Source organism: Hipposideros armiger, unplaced genomic scaffold (genome assembly GCF_001890085.2).
Source record: "Hipposideros armiger isolate ML-2016 unplaced genomic scaffold, ASM189008v1 scaffold_396, whole genome shotgun sequence".
Classification (NCBI taxonomy): Eukaryota; Metazoa; Chordata; class Mammalia; order Chiroptera; family Hipposideridae; genus Hipposideros; species Hipposideros armiger.
Window position 1 is genome coordinate 245,865 of NW_017731746.1, and position 7,466 is coordinate 253,330.

The 7,466-nt window shown below is 37.2% G+C and overlaps 1 protein-coding gene across 6 annotated transcripts in view; it reads right to left on the bottom strand.

The window, feature by feature from the left end:
* Positions 1-7,466, bottom strand: part of ARHGEF12 (Rho guanine nucleotide exchange factor 12) — a 231,353-nt gene that overhangs the window by 200,851 nt on the left and 23,036 nt on the right. Inside the window, exon 1 of one of the 6 annotated variants that reach the window (XM_019663595.1) lies at positions 1,745-1,763. The exons of the other annotated variants lie outside the window; for them this stretch is intronic. The gene's annotated coding sequence lies outside the window, so the exon portion shown is untranslated. Of the gene's footprint in view, positions 1-1,744; positions 1,764-7,466 lie in introns of those variants that run through there. 6 annotated transcript variants of the gene reach the window in all.

Here is a 7,466-nt window from a genome sequence, read left to right on the forward strand (position 1 = left end):
TGTTGTTCAGCATCTTAACGGCAGGGGGCAGTGTCACTGGCCCTCATGTGGGATCCAAACCGGGGCCCTGCTGCTCAGAGCTCGCACTCCTAAGCCAGCTCTTAACCAACACGTCACTCGACCAGCTCTTTTTTATTTTATTTTTTTAGCTGAGCCATCCTGCCACCTATTGGCAGCTCAGCAGCAGCTCAGCTCGGGCCCATGTGGGAATCGAACCGGCGACCCTGTTGCTCACAGCTCACACTCTTGAGTGAGCTCTTAACCAACTGAGCCACTTGGTTGGCAAAATTTATTAATTCTTAAATATAAATCGGCAGATAGCAAGAGCTCAAAATAACTTTGCCAACGCAATGGCCTACACAGAACAGGTATTTAATATTTAATGAATAAGTGAATTAAAAATGAACTAATGTTGTAAGACAAAACTTGACAAATTCTGAGTGATTGAAGGCAGACTTAAAAGTTGATTGCTAATCCTAAAAAATCTTACCAATTCTACAACTAGAGATGTTATTGTTTCACAGTCTGAATTGAAATAACTGTCTCTCTGGACCGGCCGACTGGCTCAGCTGGTTAAGAGCTGGCTTGGGACGCCAGCTCTGAGTAGCAGGGCCCCGGTTCAGATCCCACATATGAGGGCCAGTGACACTGCCCTCTACAGCTAAGATGGTGAACAACAGCTAGACCTGGAGCTGGGCTGCCGTGAGTTGCTGGCAACGGTGTAGGCTGCAGCCCCTGCTGCAGAGGGCTGCCACAAGCTACTGTGTGTGGCCGGCAGCCAGAGTGAGCTGCCAAGAGCCGCCATGAGCGGCCATCCAAGGCCGGCGGCCGATCTGCCTCAGCCGGGAAGAGTGCAACGATCACAATACCAACATGGGCCAGTGAAGTGACATCCTCCACAACTAGACTGAAGAACAAAAGGACAGCAACTTGTCTGTTCCCCTTCCCCCGATTCCCCAGCGCTGTTCCCCTCCCTCAATTCCCCAATTAAAAAAAAAAAAGAAATAACTGTCTCTCTTAAGTCTACTCTTCACTTCCAAATGTATATTAATTCTAAAAACAGCCTATAATCTGAATATAAAAGGTAAGGAATATTATCACATAAAGGAAAAAAACAGTCACAGCAGCATCAAGTACTCAAAAGCAGCAAGAATTCAAAATCATTTTACATGCATAGATCAAAGTTTTTGGAAAACTAAATTTCTGAGGTTGAAACAATAACAGCTACTATAATTTACTGACCTCTTATGTGCTATGTATTTAAATACATTCTCATTTAATGTTCACAACAACTATGCAAAGTATTATTATTCCCATTTTTACAGATGCAAAATCTAAACTGCTGGTTCAGAAAGGTAGATTTGCTTAAGGACTCTCAGATAATAAGGAGCAGAATAAATCTGACACAACAAAACCCAGGCTCTTTTCTCATCATCCTCATTGAGTTCCTTTCCACTGCTCCTCCCTTACAAAGGCTAAAACATAAAAATATATGAAATTAAGAGCTGAAATAACTTTTCCTTTAAAAGCTATTTTTTTAATCTCTGACAAAGAGGATAGTCTCAAAATGAATTTTGCCAGGGGAGTAAAAATATAATTACTAATATTTATCCATATAATATTTTACTTAATTCCTATTTTTAGAAACAGAATTATACCTTGTATCCTATTAAGCAATAATTGCATGGTGAGAAGCTTCTTTCGTTTTTCTACTATTCACATCCAGGCAACACACCCAATTTACCTTTAAACACTGTCTCGAGAATTCTGATCATGTAGAGCTTCTGGGTAACTACAGTAACTAGAAACCACAAACTTTTCTCGAAATTGTGCAACTAAAATGCAAACAAAATACAAGTATATTATTCTGACAAACACATGACAAAGTATTATTTCAGAAAAAGAACGTTTTTCAATCGTGATACAACAGAAACATAACATGAACAAAAGCAAGTCACAAAGTTACACTCCATGGGAACTAAATTATTTACATTTTAAACAGTCTAAATTGTCCCAAGCAACCGAAGCCAAAATCAATTAATGCCAAGAAAAACTCAAATTAAATAAAAATTTTATATACAAAGCCAATGATAGCCATTTTTTTCTACTGTAGCTACATGGATTCTGAAATGAGGTTAACAATACAACTTAATTAAAGAAAACGAAAACTATTTGGATATCTCGAAAGACTATTTTAGTGTCTCTATATACAGTGAAAGAAGCCAGTTAAGAAAACAAAATTATAGTACCATATCAAAATAACCTATTTTCATGTTATATACAGTAATTTATTTATTCACCAGCCTGAATAAATCCTCTTTGATCGCCTCATTGTCACCTGCCAATCTACAACCTCTGAAGGGATTATTCTGTTTAATTTGCTTCCCCACTGTTGATTATATAACATCTCCCTCCCCAAAGAACATTCTGTGAAACTGATGGTCCTAGATCTATAATGAAATGCCTATTAGTCCCTATAACCATCAAAATGGCAAATAAACGTATTCTATTACATGTATGCTAATAAAATCTGTAAAATCTTGAATCAAAATGGAGGCTTTAATGAACTAACCTGAGCAGCTGAAAAGTGGTTTCAATTATTTTTAATCTAAAATTAGACTAATTTCCTTACTTTTATATCATCCTAGGCATCGCCTTAAAGATTTGATAGAGCCTCTCTCTGCACAGCAAATAACATAGGTGAATACAGGATTTTCATAAATGATCCTGATTTTCTTCTCCAGAGTAAATAACATCACTGACTGAGAAATCCCAGACGACTTAGAGCCATTAAGGGCTGGGATTCCTTTCAAATGGCATCATTTCAACAAAGGCTCAGTGAGAAATGAAACCTCCTGCAAATCAAATCTGTTGTAATGTTATTCTTTTCCAGAGGCTCATTACCTGCTTACACACACACACACACACACACACACACACACACACACACACACACACACACACACACANTGTTCCCATCCCCCCAATTACCCAATAAAAATCTTAAAAAAAAAAAAAAAAGAAAAAGAGCTATATACCTCATTGCTGAATATCACTACCTTCACCTTTGAAGTACCCGCCTTGGGAAGCTATGCACCAATGCCAGTGCCTAGTCCACCCTTCAAAGCAATTTTGGAACTCTTTTTCTGGAACAGCCATCAGAGCTGTCGTTGTACTACTCTTGATGTCCTGAACGTCATCAAAATGTCTTCCTTTCAATATTTCCTTCATCTTCAGGTAAAGAAAGAAGTCACTGGGGGCCAGATCAGGTGAGTAGGGAGGCTATTCCAATATAGTTATTTATTTACTGGCTAGTATTGTGTGAGCTGGTACATTGTCGTGATGCAAGAGCCATGAATTGTTGGCGAAAATTTCAGGTCGTCTACATTTTTCATGCAGCCATTTTAGCACTTCAAATTGTAAACTTGGTTAACTATTTGTCCAGTTGGTACAAATTCATAATGAATAATCCCTCTGAAATCAAAAAAGGTTAGCAACATCGTTGCAACAAGTTTGCGAACTTAACTGTCAGACCTGTGGTTATATTGATAGATAACTCCAGGATAAATCATAAGACACTGCAAATTTTGGACATTTTTGATTAATAAAATAGACTGGACCATTTTTTAAATAATAAATTGGACCTTTTAAAAATAATAAAAGCATAAGGGTTACATGTTACATGTTAATTTCATTTTACATTCTACATTTTGCTTGAGTTCCTAAGATAATGTAAGGCTCATAAGATAATTAGGCAAAACAAAAAATTACATTCTTATGAAAGTGCCCTGAATGTTTCCTGGAATACAATTTAGAAATTGCTTCTATAATTTACATTAAAAGATATGAAACAAAATAAGTAACCTTTTTTGACTGAATCTTCTCATTTCAACTTTATACTTTCTATTTGTATTCGGATTCTAACTTCACAGAAGTGATAGCTACCCAAACTTGTGGGCAGTAGCAAATACAATGAACCAAGCAAGGGTCAAAAGAGCTGGCTCCGGAAATGTACTAGCTGGGGAATACTGGATTAGTCAGTGAGAATGTCTTTGAATCTAAGTTTTCCTCACCTGTAAAATGGGAATAACATTTGCCTTGCAATATTGTTGTATGAATTGAATATGCCTGTAAAGTACCTAGAATGATGCTTAATGGAAGCTGTTTATTATTGTTACTAAATGAGGAAATAGTTGCAAAAGTATAGTAAATGTGAATGTAAATTACTATTAGTATTATACAAATAAATATATAAAAGTGACAATAATTTGATTTGTCAGATGTGACAAGGCTGAAGTGAATTATACTGTTTGTACGATAACCTCATTTTAAAATATGGAAAAATAAGCATGGGGAAATATTTCTATAATAACCAGATTAATTATGGACTGTGAATTGGTTATTTACCTCCTTATTATTTTTTCCAATCTGACTTTTCAAAGTCAACCCCCAAAGATAAGAGAACAAGGCCGGCCGAGTGGTTCATTGGTGAAGAATTGGCTTGGATTCCACCTGGGCCAGTGACATTGTGTCCTCTACAGCTAAGATGGGAAACAACAGCTCGACCTGGAGCTGGGCTGCCATGAGTCCCTGGCGACGGCGTAGGCTGCAGTGAGGCTGCAGTGGGCTCCCGTAAAGCTATCGGGAGTGGCCGGCAGCTGCCGTGAGCAGCCATGAGCAGCCGTCCAATGGCTGGCGACCGATCTGCCTCACCCGGGAAGAGTACAATGATAATACCAACATGGGCCAGTGAAGTGACATCCTCCACAACTAGACTGAAGAACAATAGAACAGCAACTTGTCTGCTCCACTTCCTGAATTCCCCAAGGCTGTTCCCGCCCCCAATTCCCCAATAAAATCTTCAAAAAAAAAAAAGATAACAGAACATTCTCCAGACTAGTCATATCAAAATAGTAAACTTTTCAAGTTGGATAACAAAGGTTTCCTTATTGCTAACAGTGTGAGGAAGCAATGCTAGCTAAAATGAGATATAGTAAATATTTACACAAAATTAAGAGACCTTTACCCCACAGGGAGGCTGCAGGCATGGGAAAAAGCAGCTTCCCAGAACTCAGCATAGCGGATGTCTGTAGAGCTCCCTAAGGGCTATAAAGTCTCCGCATACGTAAGTATGCTTTAAAAGGCATTGCCTCTTTGCCTGCAGACTCTTTGTAAATCTTAAACCTAGTAAAATTCTCAAATTATAATTCTCTAGTCTTTCTCTACCTACAAACAGTAGTTATTCAATAAAAGATTTAGTCTGAGGGCTTCTTTTTTAAACCAACTACCTGCCTACCTCTGTTGTAGATACTCTGGAGTTATCAAGGAAATGTAAGAAAACAATTTATAGTTAAAAGGGTTAGGTTAAAAAACAACACACTTAAATATCTCTTAAGCAAATTTTCTTTCCAATGCTATGGCATAAAAAGTGGCTAGACTAAAATAATTCACACCACAGAATTTCAGCAACAGAAAAAATCATTTACAAAGAAAAAAGATTAAATGCAACAATGTTTTATGGCCCAGAAGATGAATCTAGAACTAGAATAAAAGGCATAATTACTTATTTCTTTAAGTGGTAGAAAATATAAACTAAATGAAACAGAAAGGAAGATCACTACTATAACAAATCATTAAAAAGAAAATACTATCTCCATTGCCACTTAACCAAACAGACTCCCAGCTAAGAAAAAACTTAAATCCAATTTGCTTAAATCAGTTATATTTCAAATACCTGATCACCTACAATTGAAATCATTCATTTGATGCCTTTTCTTCCTCTTACATATTCAGTATAACAATTTTTGAGTTACTTTCTTACTGCTTTGTGTTGTCTATAGCACAAAAAAACAAAAAACAAAAACTCCACACAACCTGTATTAGATGGGCCTTAAACTTAGAAGAGCTTTAGAAGAGTTATAACAGAAAATGACTTATAAGCAACATATATTAGGCTTCAAAAAAGTCCAATGTTTATAGTTATATGTATATCTAAAGCACTGAATAAAAAACCAAATCACAATGTAGCCATTCTTTTAGAGGAAATGAGGCAAAATCTCTTGTCAGAAATCTGGAAAAGGGAATAGATAAATAAATGATAAAGAACAGAAAGAAAAAAACGTAGTTATGAAATTATAATGTGAAGACAACACTTTAATGGTGTTGTTGAATACAAAATCCACTTTCTGAGTTTCATCCAAATGATTCAAAAGATCAACTGACTGACCCAGATGAGCCAATCTCAGTATAAGCAGGCCTAAGACCAGGAGGCCAAAAGAAAATGGGCACTGGTAGTCATAATCCCAACTCTTCTGTTTAGGAACTATGTGACCTTGAGCAAGTTAGTGAAGGTCTTAAAGCTTGATGTTTCTGTTTTAAAATAGGGACAACAATATTTAACTTACACAGCTGAGATTAAAAGATAACACACAGAAAGTACCTACGACAGTGCGCAGCACTTCAGTATGCACTCAATAAATATGAAGTCCTTTACCACAGTCTAAATTTCTTTATAAGATGAAGTTTCATCTATTTTAAAATCATCATTTCCACCTACATTCATCTTGCCACCTTTCTGAAGTACAAAATATTAGAGCAACAAGACATCATGATTTAAGCACTGTCTTGCTAATCAAACTACTGTCATTTCCAGAATCCTCCTCTGATCAAAGTATCACTGTATTTATCGCTGGATGCACAAATTGGCTTAATGGATTGCTACCTTCAAAGAGGTAGCTAATGAATACAGAGGTTCTCCTTCAAGTAGTGACTAAAGCAATGCCTAATCAACAAAATGTGATTTATTCTATTCAAAAGCAACGAACATCCAAAGTTTCTTAAATTTTAACTTACATTAATCCGAAGTTTCTTAAATTTTAACTTACATTACATCCTTTTCATTTTAGTTAACTCACCAAAATATAAAAGAAAAAAGAAAAAAGAACACAAAAAAAAAATAGTACTCATATGTGATAGGAAGTAAGATTCATTTCTTTTAATTTGGAAAATAAGATAAATTTAATCATTAATTATGATTTCATGCCACTACTTCCCCAAAATACACATGACCTTAATCTTCAGCCCTAATCAATAAATATCACTCTTACAGGAAAATGTATTTATTTATTTAAAAGATTTTATTGGGGAATTGGGGGAAGGGAACAGTGCTGGGGAATCGGGGGAAGGGGAACAGACAAGTTGCTGTCCTTTTGTTCCTCAGTCTAGTTGTAGAGGAGTCGCTTCACTGGCCCATGTTGGTATTGTGATCACTGCGCTCTTCCCAGGTGAGGCAGATCAGTCGCCAGCTTCTGGACAGCCGCTCACAGAGGCTCTTGGCAGCTCACACAGGCTGCTGGCCACTCACGCTGGCTGCCGGCCACTCACGGTAGCTTATGGCAGCCCACTGCAGCAGGGGCTGCAGCCTACGCCACCGCCGGTGATTCACGGCAGCCCAGCTCCAGGTCAAG